Source organism: Lontra canadensis, unplaced genomic scaffold (assembly GCF_010015895.1).
Source record: "Lontra canadensis isolate GAN:19392208 unplaced genomic scaffold, GSC_riverotter_1.0 scaffold193, whole genome shotgun sequence".
Taxonomy (NCBI): domain Eukaryota; kingdom Metazoa; phylum Chordata; class Mammalia; order Carnivora; family Mustelidae; genus Lontra; species Lontra canadensis.
Genome location: NW_022631187.1, coordinates 80303 through 100450, shown reverse-complemented (window position 1 = coordinate 100450; position 20148 = coordinate 80303). Strand labels below are relative to the sequence as shown.

The window sequence follows — 20148 nt, the reverse complement described above, 5'->3', positions numbered from 1 at the left end:
AGTCATCAGTGAACAGTGACTTCTTTTTATTTTTTTAAAGGTTTTATTTATTTATTTATTTGACAGACAGAGATCACAAGTAGGCAGAGAGGCAGGCAGAGAGAGAGAAGGAAGCAGGGTCCCTGCTCCATCCCAGGACCCTGAGATCATGACCTGAGCCGAAGGCAGAGGCTTTAACCCACTGAGCCACCCAGGCGCCCTGAACAGTGACTTCTTACTCTGTACCTGAAACCATGCTAAAGATCAGGGATAGAAAAATGAATTAGGGGTGCCTGGGTGGCTCAGTGGGTTAAGTGGGTTAAGAGGGAAAAGCAGGCTTCCTGCAGAGCAGGCAGCCCGATGTGGGGCTCGATCCCAGGACCCTGGGATCATGACCTGAGCCGAAGGCAGACGCATAACGACTAAGCCACCCAGGCGCCCCGATACAGATGATTTAATGTAATTCACACAACTCTAAGATGTAGGTACTATTACTAAACACATGTATGGTGGACCATGTGACATCATACATATCCCATTAGTGGAGCTAGGCACATCACTTTTTTTTTTCACAGAATATTTTTTATTACTCTACTCCTTGTACTATCTATGCCCATCACTTTTTTTTGTTTGTTTGTTTTGTTTATTTTGGTGGTATGACACTAGAACTTAATCATGTTTGTACAGGTGAATGGTTTTTTACTGTAGTAAAATATACATAATATAAAATATAATATAGTTTACCATTTTAACTCTTCTTATTTTTTATTTATTCTTCAAAAAGATGTTATCTATTTATTTGAGAGAGAGAGCATGAGTGGGGGTGGGAGGGACAGAGGGAGAGGGAGAAGCAGGGTGAGCAGGGAGCCTGATGTGAGGCTTGATCTCAGGACCCTGGGATCATGACCTGAGCTGAAGGCAGACGCTTAATGGTCTGAGCCTTCCAGGCATCCCATTCCTAACATTTTTTAAAAGTAATCTCTACCCTCTAACATGGGGTTCAAACTCAGGACCCCAAGATCAAGAGTCACATGCTCTAAATGTATACAGCATTTTAATCTTTCCTTTTTAAGTAACTTTTTTTTCTAATTAAAAGTAACACATTTAAAGAAAAAAAAGGAGTTGAAAAACAAAATGTAAAATAAAATTAAAAATACAAAATAGCAATTCTACTCCTGGGTAGGTACCCAAACAAACTGAAAGCAGGGACTTGAACAGACATTTGTACACTCATCTTCAAAGCAGCATTATCCACCATAGCCAGAAGGTGGAAGCAAGTCAAGTATCTCGTCAGTGAATGAATGGATAAAGAAAATGTAGTGCAGGGACACCTGGGTGGGTCAAGAGTTGGACGTTTAACTGACACTCAGGTACCCCTACCCCCGCTGGTGCTCTCTCTCTCAAATAAACAATTTATTTCTCAAATAAACAATCTTAAAAAATAAAAAAATTGAAAAAAAAAAAAAAGCATCCAACTCTCGGTTTTGGCTCAGGTCATGAGATCAAACCCCACGTTGGACTCTGCTCTGTGCGGTGTCGGCTTAAGACTCTCTCCTTATGTCCCTCCTCCCATGCTTGCTCAGGCTCTCCTCTAAAAATAAGTAATCTTTTTGTGGTATATATATACAATGGAATACTATGCAGCCATCAAAAGAAATGAAAGCTTGCCATTTGCGACAACGTGGATGGAACTAGAGGGTATCATGCTTAGCGAAATAAGTCAATCAGAGAAAGACAACTATCATATGATCTCCCTGATATGAGGGAGAGGAGATGCAACATGGGGGGTTAATGTGGTAGGAGAAGAGTAAATGAAACAAGTTGGGATTGGGAGGGAGACAAACCATAAGTGACTCTTAATCTCACAAAACAAACTGAGGGTTGCTGGGCAGAGGGGGGTTGGGGGGGGTTATGGACATTGGGTAGGGTATGTGCTATGGTGAGTGCTGTGAAGTGTGTAAAGGTGGAGATTCACAGACCTGTACCCCTGGGGAAAAAATATATATATATGTTTATAAAAAATAAAATTATAAAAAAAAATAAAATAAAAAATAAAAAAAAATAAAAATAAGTAATCTTTTAAAAAATGCTATATACATTTAAGAAAAAAATTAATACAGTGGTATTTCTTTTTTTTTAAATTTGTTTGACAGGCAGAGATCACAAGTAGGCAGAGAGGCAGGCAGAGAGAGAGAGAGAGAGGGAAGCAGGCTCCCTGCCGAGCAGAGAGCCCAATGCGGGCCTCGATGCCAGAACCCTGAGATCATGACCCAAGCTGAAGGCAGAGGCTTTTAACCCACTGAGCCACCCAGGCGCGCAATACAGTGGTATCTCTGATCTGTTGGTCACAGAATTCAAGTTAGTTCTTAACCTGATCATCTTTGGATGAACTGACAAAACTAGGTTTCTGGACCTACAAAATAAGAGATCAAACCCTGGTCTTAGAAATGCCACAAGGTTAATGGCATCTTTAAGGCTCAGTCTAAAGCAGCCTACTGACTCCTTTCTGATCTCCCTTTAAGCTGAGATGTGGGTAACTCCAACTTAGGAACAGTGAATACTAAATTTAGAAATAAGGAGTTTCCTACCTCATTTCCTTTTGCTACTTTCTCGAAGGGATTTCAGGGTTGGAAGAAGCACGAGAAATCAATTAGTATAATCCTTCTATAAAACAATCCACTTGAAATGAATGGGCTCTCTGAAAATGACTCTAGGGTGTAGGTATTTGGTCTCTGATGGCATTCATGAGGGTATGGATCTCTTAAGAAATATAATTTCAAGGTGGTTATTGTTTTTATAAAGTAATATTTCAGGGGGATAATTTCTAAACACTCTAAAGCCATTTATACCAGGAAAGCTATATTCTCTATATTACAGAGCAGGAAACTTTACCATAAGCTCTCAAGGCTGACTACATAGCTCAGCAGCTCTCAAGGTCAACGACAAACACATCAAGTAAAATCTTCAGAAGAAAAGAACAGTGAGGAGTCATTGCAAATGGGTATAGGGGTTTCTTTTGGAATAATAAAAATATTCAAAAAATAATTGTGATGATAGTTGTGGAACTGTGAAACCAATTAATTGTACAGGGCGCCTGGGTGGCTCAGTCGGTTAAGCATCTGCCTTCAAGTCAGGTCATGATTCCAAGGGCTTGGAATCAAGCCCTGTGTCTGGCTCCCTGCTCAGTGGGGGAGTGTGCTTCTCCCTCTCCCTCTGCCCCTTCTCATGAGCTCTCTCTCTCTTGCTCACTCTCTCTCTCAAATAAATAAATAAAATCTTTTAAAAAGTCAATTGTATACCTTAAATGGGTAAGTTGTATAGTATGTGATTTATGTAACAATAAAGTTGTTATTTTAAAAGATTTTATTTATTTATTTGACAGAAAGATAGAGAGATCACAAATAGGCAGACAGGCAGGCAGAGAGAGAAAGGGGAAGCAGGCTCCCTGCTGAGCAGAGAGCCTGATGCGGGGCTCAATCCCAGGACCCTGGGATCATGACCGGAGCTAAAGACAGGGGTTTTAACCCACTGAGCCACCCAGGCGCCCAAAGTTGTTATTTTAAAAAAGATATCAAGATATTGAAAACACAACCCTCTGGGGGCGCCTGGGTGGCTCACTGGGTTAAAGCCTCTGCCTTTGGCTCAGGTCATGATCCCAGGGTCCTGGGATTGAGCCCCACATTGGGTTCTCTGCTCTGCAGGGAGCCTGCTTCCTCCTCTCTCTCTCTCTGCCTGCCTCTCTGCCTACTTGTGATCTCTGTCTGTCAAATAAATAAATAAAATCTTAAAAAAAAACCCAAAACAAAAAAAACACAACCCTCTGAATAGAAGAAAAAATTTGCAAATCATATATCTGATATATGGTTGTGGGCATATATACAACATATAAAGAACTCCTACAACTTCATAATAAAATATAAACCAATTTTTAAAAGGGCAAAGATTTCGGGGCACCTGGGTGGCTCAGTGGGTTAAGCCTCTGCCTTCGGCTCAGGTCATGATCCTGGAGTCTTGGGATCGAGTCCCACATCAGGCTCTCTGCTCGGCAGGGAGCCTGCTTCTTCCTCCTCCTCTCTCTCTCTGCCTACCTCTTTGCCTACTTGTGATCTCTCTCTCTGTCAAATAAATAAATAAAATCTTGGGCTGCCTGGGTGGCTCAGTGGGTTAAGCCTCTGCCCCTTCAGCTCAGGTCATGATCTCAGGGTCCTGGGATCGAGTACCGCATCGGACTCTCTGCTAGGCAGGGAGCCTGCTTCCTCCTCCCTCTCTCTCTCTCTCTGCTTGCCTCTCTGCCTACTTGTGATCTCTCTCGGTCAAATAAATAAAATCTTTAAAAAAATAAATAAAATCTTTAAAAAATAAATAAAAGGGCAAAGATTTCAATTAGCAATAATCGCGCCTCGGATAAACCTCATTGGCTACGATACTGCCACTGTGCAAAGCTAAAGGGCAAAGATTTCAAAAGACATTTCTCCAAAGAAGATGTCCAAATGGCCAACAACCACGTGAAAAGATGTTAACCATCACCAATCATTAGGGAAATGCCAATCACAACCACAAGTATGGTTATGACTAAAATAACAGATAATGACAAGTGTTAGTGAGGATAATGGAGAAATTCAAATCCTCACATATTGCTGGTAGAAATGCAAAATGGTACAGCTTCTGTGGGGATCAGTGGAAGATAGTTTGGCAATTCCTCAACAAATTAAACAGAATTACTACATGACCAAGCAATTCCATTCCTAGATATATACTCAAAAGAATTACAAACATTTGTTCAAACAAATCCTTAAACATATATGTTTATAGCAGTACTATTTACAATAGCCAAAGGGTGGAAACAACCCAAATGCCCATCAATGAGTGAATGGGTAAACAAATTGTGGAGTAACCATATGAAGGAGCATCATCCAGTCATAAAAAGTAATGAAGTACCAATACATGCCACACAGTGTGGATGAGCCTTAAAAACATCAAGGTAATCATTTCACAATGTATATAATATCATGTATACATATATCAAAACATCACATTGTACACATTAAGTATATACGTTTGCCAATCACACCTCTATAAAGCTGGAGGGAAAAAGAGAAAACATCTAAGTGAAAGAAGTCAGAGACAAAAGATCACGTATTGTATGATTCCATTTATATGAATTATCTAGAATAGGTCAATCCAGAGATAGAAAGCAGATTAGGGGTTACGAAGGGCTGAGGGGAGGGGGAAATGGTGGGGGGATAATTGCCTGATGGGTACAGATTTTCCATTCGGAGTGATGACAAAGATAGAGGTGATGGTTGCACAATGTCATGAATATACTTAATACCACTGAGTTGCACATTTTAAAACAGTTAAAATGGGTAAATTTCATGGTATGTGTATTTTGCAACCATAAAAAGAAAAGAAGAAATCAGACCTGTAAGAGGTTGCAGGAAAGCATTAGGAATAAACTAACTATAAATGAGATATAAGCTTCATTACAACACACCTTGGAAAATAAAAGTGTAGTAGATCTAACCAGTTGAGATACAGGAATGCATTTAGCAAAAGTGTAACCCTGTAGGACTAACTACTGATTGAAATCTTTTATCACGTAAAAAAATCTTAGTATTGGAAAGAATCTTAGATGCCATCCTAATCTTCTCTACAGTAAAAAAAATGAACACAAGGAAAAAACATGAACAAACTTATTTTTGAAAAACATCAGGTCCAAAATATAAAGAGCTCAGGTCATCAGTCTTATCTTCATACATGCAAAAATATGCTGAAGAAACTGAAAATCAACAACTATTCTTAGGTTCATCAGAGAATTGAGGTCACAGGGCAAATGACTGCCTCCCAAAGTAGAGAGACAGGTGAATACAAGAGAATCATGGCTTTTGAGAATAGAAGCCCACCCCTGGAGCTAGTATTAGAATAGGAAATTTGGTCTGTAATTGACCAACTGCTGGCAAGTCTGGCAAGTGTGGAGAAGCATAAGAGTTAAAAAAAATCCAGAGGGAGGGCCCAATCTTAGGGAGGCCCCAACACTTTCATGAGTTTTACCTACATGAGCCCTACTAAGTTCTCAGTGTGAAGACTAGAGAAAAAGTACCTCAAAATTATGATGGTGGTGGAGGGGAACCATTTTGAAATATGCCCAGAATATTCTGTTCTCCTTAAACAAACAAACAAACAAACAAACAAACAAAAAAACAAAAAAACCCTACACTAAAGATAATCTATTTGACCAGAGCCTAGCCAATCTGGAGGAATGGAAATACCCATCTCCAGCCCCTTCTAGTTTTCCTATCTCACCTAAGTTGGGAAATGTGGTAGAATGGAAAGCACTTGTTAAAGGTCACAGCTCAGGAATACAGGTTCACTAAAAGACTGAGAACTAACCACAGGAATAGAGAATCCTTCTCCAACACCAAGACACCACATTAATAAGATTCCCGTATAATAACAAGATGACAATGGAAAGAACTATATATCTCAGACCTTATTTAAAAATAATTTTCTAGGGAAATCCAAAGACAACAGGGGTGGCCAAAACAAGAGCACCAGTGGCAGTTTCACCTCTGACACAGCTAAAGTAAACAGTAAACCCAGCCTAATCCCTAGCCAGATAAAAATAAATTCTCACACTAAATGCTAATTTGCCTGAGTTCCTTTTACCCAGGACATCATATCCAGCTTCCAACCAGAGATTAGGAGGCATACTAAATGGCAAAAACAAAAGTAACAACAGACAGAAAAACATCAGAACCAGATGAAGATACAGCTGAGATTGTGGAATTACTGGAAGAGTAATTTAAAATAACTATATGCTAAGGCCTCTATTAGAAAAATTGGACAACATACAGTACCATAGCGGTAATGTAAGCAGGGACATGGAAACTGTAAGACAAAATCAAAAGGAAATGCTAGAAATCAAAACACTGCAACAGAAATGAAGAATGTTCATGGGGCACCTAGGTGGCTCAGTTGGTTAAGTGTCTGACTTTTGATTTCAGCTTAGGTCATGATCTCAGGGTTGTGATATCTGAGGCCCACAATGGGCTCCACGCCCAGCGGGGAGTCTACTTGAGGTTCTCTCTCTCTCTCTCTCTCTCCTTCTGCCCCTCCTGTCCCAAATAAATAAACATATTTATTAAAAAAAAAGAAAGAAAGAAAGAATGCCTTTTATGGGCTCATCAGTAGGCTGGACACATAAGAAGAAAGAATAGGTAAGTGCAAAGATATGTAAATAGAAATCCCTAAAACTGGAATACAAAGAGAAAAAAGAATGAAAAAGAGATATAATATCTAATAATTGTGGGACAATTACAAAAGTTGTAATATATTCTTTGTTGTTGTTGTACTATATTCATAATAGGAATACAGGAAAGAGATGACAAGGAAACAGAGGAAATAGTTGAACTAGTAATGGCCAAGAATTTTCCAAAATTAATGACAGATAACAAACCACAGATCTAGGAAGCTCAGAAAACACCAATCAGGATAAATACCAAAAAAACCTACACCCAGGAAAATCATATTCAAATTACAGAAAATCAAAAACAAAGACAAAAGATTTAAAGAAGTCAGGGTTAAAAACACCTTATGGATAGAGGAATAAGAATTGGAATTCCATCAGACTTTTCAGATCCCACACAAGCAAGAAGAGAGTGCACTGAAACATTTTAAGTGTTGAAAGAACAAAAAAATCACCAACTTAGAATTCTGTATCTAGCAAATTTATCCTTCAAAAGTGAAGAAGATCAACAATAAAAATAACCTATTTTTTAAAAAGGCATTGAACAGCCATTTCTCCAAGGAGAGATACACAAATGGCCAACCAGCATGTGAAAACAAGCTGAATATCGCTAATCATTAGGGAAATGCAAATCAGAACCACAATGAGATACTACTTCACACCCATTAGGATATTAGGATGGCTACTGTTTGAAAAAAAGCAAAAGATAATAACTGGTGTTACTGAGGATGTGGAGACATTGGAACACTTAAGCATTGCTGGTAGGAATACAAAATGGTACAGTATGGCAGTACGATAAAAAATTAAACATTGGGGGCATATGGGTGGCTCAGTGGGTTAAAGCCTCTGCCTTTGGCTCAGGTCATGATCCCAGGGTCCTGGGATCGAGCCCTTTATCAGGCTCTCTGCTCAGCAGGGAGCCTGCTTCCCCACCACCTCTCTCTGTCTGCCTCTCTGCCTACTTGTGATCTCTGTCTGCAAATAAATAAATAAAATCTTTAAAAAATTAAACATTGATCCAGCAATTCCACTTCCACGTATATACCCAAAAGAACTGAAAACAGGAACTTGAACACATATTTGTACATTTATGTTCACAGCAGTCCTCTTCTCAACAGTCAAAATGTGGAAACCATTCCAATGCCCATCAACAGATGAATGGATAAACAAAATGCAGCATATACATACAATGGAATATCAGCTAGCCTTAGAAGTAAGTGAATTCTGATATACGCTACAATGTGGATGAGATGTGAAGACATGAGGACAGATATTGTATGATTCCACTTATATGAGATACCTAGAGTTATCAAATTCATAGAGATAAAAAGTAGAAAAGGTTTCCAGGGGCTGAAGGAGGAAAGGGGAATTACTGTTTAATGAGTACAGAGTATTAGTTTGGGATGACAAAAAGTTCTGGAGATGGATAGTGGTAATAGTTGTACCACAGTGTGGATGTAATTAATGCCACTGAACTGTACACTGAGAAATAGTTAAAATGGTAAATTCAGCTATGTACATCTCATGGCAATTAAAAAAATAAGACAAGTCATATATATATATACACAAGGAAATATTTCTACATGTTTTTCCCCCCTGACTTTATTTATTAGAGAGAGAGAGAGAGAGAGAAAGAGCATGAGCTGGGAGAGGGGTGGGGGAGAGAAGGAGAATCCCCATTGAGCACAGAGCCTGATGCAGGGCTTGATCCCCAGACCCTGAGATAATGACCTGAGCCGAAGGCAGATGCTTAACAACTGAGCCACCCAGGCGCCCCTCTACATATTTTGTTGTGAAAAACTAAAAGGCATGCAGAAAATACTGTGGTAATCTTGAAATCCTATAAAAATGTTTACAAAAATGCTTGCTTTAGTTATCTCCCACTTCTAAAGTTGTACCTTGATTAATCTGATTGTTTCCCATGTTTGTGTTAGCAACATACTTGTAAACCACTTCTACAGATGGCTAATCTTATCTCTTAGGTGACAAGTGTTATTAAAATTTCAATGATTAATTCTTTTTCCAAGCTTTTAGCTTCCAACATACTCATTATAGCCCTAATCATTTCACCTGACAATATCTATTTGCTAATCGATTCTCAGTGAGAATTATAAGATATTCATGTGCAGTAGCAAGAAAAAAAAATAGAATCTCTGAAACAGATGGTTAGTGATATGCTTTTAAATCTAGAATGTATAGAAAATGAAAATGTGAGACTCCCTGGTGATTCCCAGAGGAAATAACAGTACTCCAATCAGTGTACTGTGTGGCTTGTCAAATAAGTAATACAGAAACCTGAGTGAGGCCATTTGGAAACTGACAAAAGAAAGTCTTGCGGAAATGGTGATGGGGGTTGGCTAGATGCACAGCCATTGCACATAGAAGAAAAGACTAGAAGAACATACACTAAAATATTAATATTGATTATCTCTGGGGAGTTGGGTTACCAGTTTTCATTTCTTTTTTGTTTGTTTACCTCTATTTTCTAAAAAATGTAAAATAAACATGACAACTGCTCTCATAGAAAAAAACCCCAAGCAATAACACTTATCAGGGATGTCACCAAAATGGCAATACAGGAGATCCTGGCCTCTGTCCCCCAGCAAAGATCAACAATTAAAGGGCTATCCATCAACAGAAAAAGCTCTAGGAGAGCTCTGGAATCCATTCCAACTTTGGCAACACAGTGAAACAAAAACTTGAAAATAATCATACAAGAAAGGAAAAAAGGCAGCTTCATTTTGCCTGTATCATCCCATTCCTCAAGCTAGCATTGCTCAGCACCAAGAAAGAACTTCCTGGCTAGAGAGAGTCCCCCTTACCAAGTAATGAAGAGTGGAGTGAGTGATGAGTTTGCCCCACCTCTTGGGCCCAGACCAGCAAAGCTGAGACATAAAGAGATGACTAGGAGCAAGGAAAAAAAGCAGGGGTTACCTAAGCGGTCACACAGTGGAAATAATCATGGTTCACAATGACCTGCTTTGCAGAAAACCACAGGAGATTCACCACCGGAGAAACTTACAGCCAACACAGCTGCTATGGACTGCCTACAAATTTCACCATCTTTGGTCCCATGGGTCTTCATACTCACTGACCCGAGCTACCTAAGTCCTTCCCTACTCTCCTTTTCCACCAAAGCCTGGGAACAACACTGGCAATCAGCACAGGCCTCTGCAGCTATCTAAGTACAAGACACCAGCCAAGACCCCCCACAGTTGACTCCCATTGCCATGTGCACACTTGGGTCTAGCCCCTCCAGCTGTGCACTTGCACACTGCCGGCCCGACAACTATCGCTGGCCTCCACAGCAGTGCACATGCCTGGAAAACACTGTGTAGCCATGAGAAAGCCAGGGCCCCTCCAGCTGCCAGGGAGCCCATAATTGGCCCCAGCCTTGGTTGTGTGCCTGGTCTCCACCACTACATGTGAGTCTGCACCCAGTCCCTTGCACTACAAAGTTACCTGCAGCTGACTTTCATAACTAAATGTACCCAACCACTGGCTCCAACCAACACCAGTACTGATACATGTCCTGGTCCCCAGCCAGGGTAACAGAGATGCTGCTGAGGACCCTGATACCTCTGGCAGCCACTGTGGACCCTGAACAGTGACCTTCAAGAATCACAGAATGATCCATGCTGTGGAACCCAGTGGCCTGAGCCAAAGAGACATCACACTCCCCCTGGATCCAGGGCCAACATATGTCCGTGCACTTGGTGCCCTCCACCATTAGATCTGGAGCCACAGTACACTCTAGTGAGCACCCATCCCCAGGTAAAAGGATTCCCTTACCAAAGACAGTCCATAATGTCTATGAGGGGGTGACTGATTCTTTAAATGTGCAGGTACCTACTCAAGGCTACAGGGATCACAAAGAAAACAGGAAAGCATGATCTCACGAAAGGAATACAGTAAATCTCCAGTGACTGGCCCCACAGAAATGCAGATACAGGAATTATCCAACAAAGAATTCCAGGAATTGTTCTCGAATGCTCAGAGCATTACAAGGCAACACAGGTAAACAATTTAACAATATCAGAAGACAGGGGCGCCTGGATGGTACAGTCAGTTAGCTTCTGACTCTTGGTTTCGGCTCAGGTCATGATCTCAGGGTTACAGGGTTAGGCCTGGATTGCGCTCTGTGCTCAGCACCGAGTCTGCCTAAGATTCTCTGCCTTTTCCCCTTCCCAGACTCGCATGCTCTCTCTCTCTCTCAAATAAATAAAATCTTTTTTAAAAAAGCAATATCAGAAAACATTATAAGAACAAAATGAGAAATTTAACAAAAATAAATAAAGTATTTAAAAATCTAGAAATTTTGGGGGTGCCTGGCTGGCTCACTCAGTAGAGCATGTGACTCTGGATCTCAGTGTTGTGAGTTTGACTTCCATGTTGGGTGTAGAGATTATCAAAAAATAAATAAACTTTAAAAATATTCATTTATTTGTTTTAGAGAGAGAGAGAGATGCAAGCACGAAGAGGGGCAGAAGGAGAGGGAGAGAATCCTTAAGCACACTCCCCACTGAGTGTAGAACCTGACATGGGCTCGATCCCAGGACACTGAGATCATGAAATGAGCCAAAATCAAGAGTCAGATGCTTACCTGACTGAGCCACCCAGGTGCCCTAAATAAATTTTTTAAAAGTAAAAAACAAAACAAAGCAAACAAAAAACAACAACAGCAACAACAACAACAATAAAAAACACCCAGAAATTTCGGAGCTAAAGAATAACTGAAGGACTTGATAGAGAGCTTCAATAGCAGACCTGAACAAAGAGAAGAAAGAATCAATGAGATAGAAGACAGACCAAGTCAAAGTACCCAGTCAGAGGAGCGAAAAAGAAAAAAGTCTCAAAATGAATAAAGAAAGCCTACAGGAGTTACGGAATACAATCAAGAGAAGTAATGTATGCATCACTGGAGTCCCAGGAGGAAAAGAGAGGGAGAAAGGGGTGGAAAACTTAAAGAAATAATGGCTGAGAACTACCCAAACCTGGGAAGAGTTTTGGACATCTAAGGTCATGGAGTTTAATTGGTCAGACCAAAAGTTCAATTCAAAATGAACTTTTCCAAGAAACATAATAATAAAACTGTCTAAAATCAAGAAAAAGAGATAATTTTAAAAGCAGCAAGAGGAGGAAAAAAAAAAAAAAAACAACTTCTCATACAAAGGAAACCCCCTAAGGCTATCAGTGGGTTTCTTATAGAGCCCTTACGGGCCAGAAGAGAATAGGATATTTTCAAAGTGCTGAAAGAAAGAGACTGCACACTAAGACTACTTAATGAGCTAAGTTATCCTTTAGAAATGAAGGCAAGATAAAGATTTTCTCTAATAAATAAAATTTGAGGGAAATCATCACTACTAAATGTGCCTTACAAAAAATGCTGAAAACAGGGCACCTAGGTGGCTCAGTTGGTTAAGCGTCTGCCTTCGGCTCAGGTCATGATCCCAGAGTCCTGGGATCAAGCCCCATGTCGGGCTCCCTGCTCAGCGGCAGCCTGCTTCTCTCTCTCCCTCTGCCATTCCCCTGCTTGCGCTCTCTGGCTCTCTCAATCTCTCCGTCAAATAAACAAATACAAATCTTTTAAAAAAGTTTTAAAAAATGAACATAGAAAACTTATTTAAAAAAAAAATTGCTGAGGGGCACCTGGGTGGCTCAGTCGGTTAAGCACCTGCCTTCAGCTCGGGTCATGATCCCAGGGTCCTCAGATCAAGCCGCACATCAGGCTCCTTGCTCAGCAGGAAGCCTGCTTCTCCCTCTCCTGCTCCCCTTGCATGTGTTCCCTCTCTTGTTGTCTCTTTGTCAAGAAAATAATTAAACCTTTAAACAAAACCAAAACCAAAAAACAATGCTGGAGGTACCTGGGTGGTTCAGTCAGTTAAGCATCTACCTTCAGCTCAGGTTATCGTTCTGGGGTCCTGGGAATCAGCCCTGCATTGGGTTCCCTGTTCAGTGAGGAATCTGCTTCTCCTTCTCCCTGCTCCACCCACTCATGCTCTCTCTTGCTATCTCTCTCTCAAATAAATAAATAAATAAATAAAATCTTTTAAACAATTATTTAAAAATGCTGAAAGGAGTTCTTCATGCTGAAACAAAAGGATGCTAATTAGTAATACAAAAACATAAAAAATACAACACAGTAAAAGTAAGCATATAGACAGATTCAGAATACTCTAATACTATAATATGGTAATGTGTTAAGTACTTAACTGTAGTATAAAGGTTAAGGGACAAAAAGTATTAAAAAGCACCCTTAGGGGCACCTGGGTGGCTCAGTGGGTTAAGCCTCTGGCTTCAGCTCAGGTCATGATCCCAGGGTCCTGGGATCAAGCCCTGCATCGGGCTCTCTGCTCAGCAGGGAGCCTGCTTCCTCCTCCCTCTCTGCCTGCCTCTCTGCCTACGTGTGATCTCTCTCCTATCAAATAAATAAATACAATCTTTTTAAAAAAAGCACCCTTAGTTTCAACAATTTGTTAATGTTGTTATATAATGTTATATAATGTTATATAAATTTAATATAAATTGTTATATAATGTTAATATAAAAATATGTAAATGGTGACATCATAAACAAAAAAGGAGGGAGGTAAAAGGACAAAGGTTTTGTATGCAAAGTTTTTGTATGTGGTAAATTGTTATCAGCATAAAATACACTGTATGTATGTGTGTGTATATATATATGTGTGTATGTATGTATGTGTATATGTATGTGTATATAGTATATTTTGTATGTGTGTGTATATGTATATATATATATATATATACATACTATAGATAGATAGATAGATAGATAGATAGATGTTTTATGTAAGTTCCATGGTAACTATGAAGCAAAACTTATAGTACATTCACAAAAGATAAAGAGAAGGGGATCAAAGCATATTACTATGGAAAATCAATTCACAAAGGATGGCAGAAAGAGAAGAAGAAAGGATGGTGCCTGGGTGACTCAGATGGTCAAGTGTCTGCCCTTGGCTCAGGTCATGATCCCAGGGTCTGGGGATTGAGTCCCACACCAGGCTCCCTGCTAAGCTCCCTCTCCCACTCCCTCTCCCACTCCCCCTGCTTGTGCTTTCTCTCTCCATCAAATAAATAAAATCTTTTGGGGAAAAAAAAAGGAAAAAGGGAACTAGAAAACAATTAATAAGGTGGCATTAGTAAGTCCTTACCTATTACTAATTACTCTAAATGTAAGTGGATTGAATATACAATCAAAAGACATAGAGTGGAGATGGATTAGAAAAAACAAGACCCAACTATAGCTACCTAAAAGACACTCACTTCAGCTTGAAGGACACACATGGGCTCATAGTGAAGGGATAGAAAAAGATAAACAATGCAAAGAGAAACTAAAAGAGAGCAAGGGAAACTATACTTATATCAGAAAACAGTCTTAAAGTGGTGCCTGGGTGGTTCAGTCAGTTCAGTATCTGATTGTTAATTTCAGCTTGGGTCATGATCTCAGGGTCGTGAGACAGAGCCCCATGTCAGACTCTGTGCTGGCCGTGGAGCCTGCTTGGGATTCTCTCCCATCCCCCACCTCTGCTCCCCTGGCTCTCTTCCTCTATAAAAAAAATAGAAAGAAATAAAATGGACTTAAAGCCAAAAACAGTAACAAGAGACAAATATGGTTGTGTTATGATAAGGTGGTAAGTATATCAGCAAGATAAAATAATCGTAAATGTATATGCACCAAACATCAAAGCACCTAAATATATTAAACCAATACTAAGAGATCTAAAGAGAGAAATAGACAAAAATAGTAGTAGGAGACTTCAATATCCCATCATCAACAATGGACAGATCATAAAGACAGAAAATCAATGAAGAAATGCTGGCCTTACAGCTACTTTAGACCAAGTGGACCTAAGAGACACATAAAGAACATTCCATCCAAAAGTAGCAGAATACACATTCTTCTCAAGTGCGCACGGAACATTCTCTAGGACAAATCATATGATAGGTCACAAAGCAAGTCTCAGCTAATTTAAGAAAACTGAAATCATACCAAGTATCTTTTCTGACCACAATGGTATGAAACAAGAAACCAGTAAAAGGAGAAAAGCTGGAAAATGCACAAATATGTGAAAATCAAACAACACACTGTGGAACAACCAATGGCTCAAAGAAAAAAGAAAAAGTGATCAAGAAATATCTTGGAAAAAAAATGGAAGCACAATGTATCAAAACCTATGGAATACTACAAAAGGACTTCTAGGAGAGATGTTTATAGGAACAAATGCCTACAGGCACCTGGGTGGGCTCAGCTGATAAGTGGCTGCCTTCAGCTCAGGTCATGATCCCAGACTCCTGGGATCGAGGCCCACATCGAGCTCCCTGTTCGGTGGGTAGCTTGCTTCCTCCTCTCCCACTTCCCCTCTTTGTATTCCCTCTCTGTCTGTGTCTCTGTCAAATAAATAAATAAAATCTTAAAAAAAAAAGAAACAAATGCCTACATTAAGAACAAAGAGGGATCTCAAATAAACCACCTAACTTTACACCTCAAGGACCTAGGGGAAAAAAGAATAAGCCCAAACATATCAGAAGAAAGAAAATAACCAAGAGCAGAAATAAATGAAAGACCAGAAAACAGTAGAAATAATAAATAAAATTAAGAGCTGGTTTTTTCAAAAGATGAAGAAAACCAACAGACTTTAGCTACACCAACTCAGAAAAAAAGGAAAGAGGACTTAAATAAAATCAGAAATGAAAGAGAAGAAATTTTAAGAGATACTACATAAGGGGTGCCTGAGTGGCTCGTAGGCTAAGTGTCTGCCTTTGGCTCAGGTCATGATCCCAGAGTCCTGGGATTGAGTCCTGCATGGGGTTCCTTTCTCAGCAGGAAGCATACTTCTCCCTCTGCCTGCCTTCCCCCGGCCTGTGGGCTCTGTCTCTCTCTGACAAATAAATGAAAAAATCTTTTAAAAAATATTTAACAGGGGCACCTGGGTGGCTCAGTGGGTTAAAGCCTCTGCCTTTGGCTCAGGTCATGATCCCAGGGTCCTGGGATCAAGCCCTGAATCGGGCTCTCTGCTCAGCAGGGAGCCTGCTTCCTCCTCTCTCTCTGCCTGCCTCTCTGCCTACTTGTGATCTCTGTCTGTCAAATAAATACATAAAATCTTTAAAAAATAATAAAATAAAAAAATAAAAATATTTAACAGACATATGAAGTCTTTTGTGTTAAAAAGGTATCTTTGCTTATATGATTTTTTAAATTTTTACTTTTTAATTCCAGTACAATTAACATAGTGTTATATTAGTTTCAGGTGTATAATATAGTGATTCAACAATTCTATATATTACTTAGTGGCATATTTGATGTTTTATATATTATTAGTGAATTGGTTCTGATAAAATGTCATCCTTGTAGTCAATTTGAAATGTTTGAGCAATTTAAATTTTTTATTTTAAGGTGAATTCTAACTAAAATATTCTTTTTTAAAAAGTTTATTTATTTATTTTTCGTAATCCCTACACCCAACGCGGGGCTCAAAGTTACCACCTCAAGATCAAGAGTCACATGCCCTTCTGACGGAGCTAGCCAGGTATCCCTAAATTTTTCTTTTTTAAATCCAACTTTATTGAAGCATGACAAATAAAATTGTATATATTTAAAGTGTACAACATGACGATTTGATACATGCATACTTTGTGAAATGATTAGTACAATGAGGTTATTTAATGCATCTATCACTTCCTATAGCTACCTTTTCTTTTTTGGTGTGGTGAAAAGGCTTAAGATCTACTCTCTTAACAAATTTCAAGTATACAATACAGTATTATTAACCATAGTTGTGATACTATATGCTAGATCCCCAGAACTTATTCATTTTGTAACTGAATGCTTGTATGCTTTGAGGAACATCTCCCCACCTCTCCTACCTCTTAGCCCCTGGTAATCACCATTCCACTCTCTGTCTCTAGAAGTTCAATTTTCTTTTTATGATTCTATATATAAGTGAGATCATACAATATTTGCCTTTCTCTAGCTGGCTTATACTTAGCATAATATTACAAATGGCAGGGTTTCCTTCTTTCTCATGTTGAACATTTCATTGTATACCACATCTCCTTTATCCATCAGATCTGTTGACGGATACTTAAGATTATTTCTTAGCTACTATGAATAATGCTACGATGAACATGGAAGTTCACATATCCTAATTTCATTTCCTTTGGCTATAGACCCAGGAGTGGGATTGCTGGATCATATCATAGTTCTATTTTTAATTTTTTGAAGAATCCTCATACTGTTTTCCATAATAGCTTATATTCCCAGCAACAGTGTATAAGACTTCCCTTTTCTTCACATCCTCTCGATGCTTGCTATCTTTTGTCTTTTTGATACAAGTCAAGAGTACTTCTTTTTTTAAAGTTTACTTATTTAAGTAATCTCTACACCCAACATGAGACTCAGACTCACAACCTTGAGAACAAGTCGCATGTTCTTCCGACTGAGCCAGCAAGGCACCCCAAGAATACTTCTTGAATTAACTTTCTCTTTCAGCAGCCTAATATACTATCACCTTCTCTTCAACCTATTAATGCTCTCAAGACTTTGCCCACCTTAAAAAAAAGTATTCTGCCAACCACGTTTTCTTGTGTAGCTACTGCGTACTTTCCCTATTGCCCCTTCCCTTTGCCAAACGTCTTCAAAGATTAGTTTGCATTTCTGCACCTCACAGTCACTTCTTGTAAGTTGGGAAATATTTTAAGCAAAAAACAAAAATAATAATATAATGGGGCGCCTGGGTAGCTTCGTCGGTTAAGTTGGTTAAGTGTCTCTTATTTTGGCTCAGGTCATGATTTCAGAGTCATGGGGGAGTCTGCTTGAGAGTCTCTCTCTCCCTCTCCCTAACCATCCCCTCCAGCCCCTGCTCTGTCTAAAATAATTTCTTTCCTATTTTTTAAAGAAGTGAAACATTATTGTTATAGTTTAAGTATCATGTGTAGCTATCACTTCCCTATTTCTCTCCTTACCTCTTCAGAGGTAACCACTATTCAGACTTTGGTATTTCTTATTTCCACACGTTTTGTTATTGATACTATATATGTATATATCCCTAAAAAATATATAGTCATGGGAGATGTGGAACCAATAACCACCAATGAATCCTGCCTCCCTGAATCCACACCCTTGGGTAGTCTCCTCCCACACTAACTCTGGATTTGGCTATGGGATTTACTTTGGCCAATGGGATAACTACAAATGGGATACACACAGAAGCTTGAAAATTGTTCGTACGTTGAAGTTAGCCATCATATGAAGAGGTACAAACTTTCTAGAGAGGCCACATGGAAGAAATTCTAGGCACCCTGGCTAGAAGCCTGCCAACTCTGAGGCGTGAGTGAGGTCATCTTAAGTCATCTGGCCCCACCAACCTGAATGCCACAGCATGAGTAAGCCCAGGCAAGACCAACAGAAGAAATGCCCAGCTGAGTTTAGCCCAAACTGTCTCCAAAATTTTTGAGCAGATACAATGAATGTTGTTTTAAGTAACTAGTTTTGGAGTGGTTTAGCTCTATGTCAGTGGTATCATATGAATATATGGCATATCACAAGCACATGTCAGAGTTTGCTTTTTTTGCTTCTTCCTAATGTGATTTTCCTGTTTATGTGTATAATTGTAGTTCATTCATTTTAAATGAACTTTCATAAAGAATTCCTTCATATGACTATACCACAATTTATTTACCCATTCACTTACTAATGAACATTTGTGCTTCTAGTTTTTCACCACTATGAGCAATATTGTAATGAACATTCTCATGCGAGTCCTTTTGCACTCAGACTGGAATCACATGGTTGAAAAGTGAGGATATCTTCAACTTTACTATATAGTGTCATGTTGCTTTCCAGGGAGGTTGTACAGGTCCTCAATCCCTTGTCTATGACTTCGAAATCCAAACGTCTCTGAAAACAGGAAGAATTTTTCGGTAAGTTTGGCCTTTTTACTTTGTTTATGGTGTTTTGGCATTTTCTGTTATTTTAAAAGGTTTTCCCCCCCAAGGAATTTATGTACTTGAGAGAGAAAGAGTGCACAAGGGAGCACAAGCAGAGGAAGCTGCGCAGGCAGAGGGAGAGGGAGAAGCAGACTTCCCTGCTGAGCAGGGGCCCCCACTCGGGGCTTGATCCCAGGACCCCAGGATCATGAACTGAGCCAAAAGCAGATGCTTAACTGACTGAACCACCCAGGCATCCCCATTATTTAAAAGGTTTTCCTTTTAATGTAGTCAAAGCTTTTAATCACTTTCTTTACCTCTGTACTTAACCTTACTACTTAACCCATTATAAACTGGCTTCTGAACCATAGCGCTCCAAAAAAAGTGCCCAATAAGGTCACCAGCTATCTCTTAAAAGCCAAATCTCATGGGCATATTCTGGTAAGGGTGAATAGCTCATTGACCTCTGCAGCATTTGATATTATTCACTTTCCTACCTTAAAATTTTACCTCCCTTAGCTTCTTTGACACTACCATCTTCTTGTCTCTCTGAATCTCCTTTGCAACCGGCACTCTGTGCAGTGTGATTTGGAGTTTTATTTTTTTATTTTTTTAAAAGATTTTATTTATTTGACACAGAGAGAGAGAGAGAGATCACAAGTAGGCAGAGAGAGAGGGGGAAGCAGGCTCCCTGCTGAGCAGAGAGCCCGATGCGGGGCTCGATCCCAGGACCCTGAGATCATGACCTGAACCGAAGGCAGAGGCTTAACCCACTGAGCCACCCAGGCACCCCTGATTTGGAATTTTAATAAAAATCACCAAAGGCCTGGATGCCTGGGTGGCTCAGTAGGTTAAGCATCTGCCTTCAGCTCAGATCCCAGAGTCCAGGATCAAGTCCCACATCTGGCTCTTTGCTCAGTGGGGAGTTTGCTTCTCCCTCTGACCCTCCCCCATCTCATGCTTTTTCTCTCTCAAATA

General features: G+C 39.6%; 1 pseudogene; it reads right to left on the bottom strand.

Annotated features, from left to right (window-relative positions):
- Window positions 1-4269: 4269 nt before the first annotated feature.
- Window positions 4270-4423, bottom strand: LOC116861234 (annotated as a pseudogene).
- Window positions 4424-20148: the final 15725 nt, after the last annotated feature.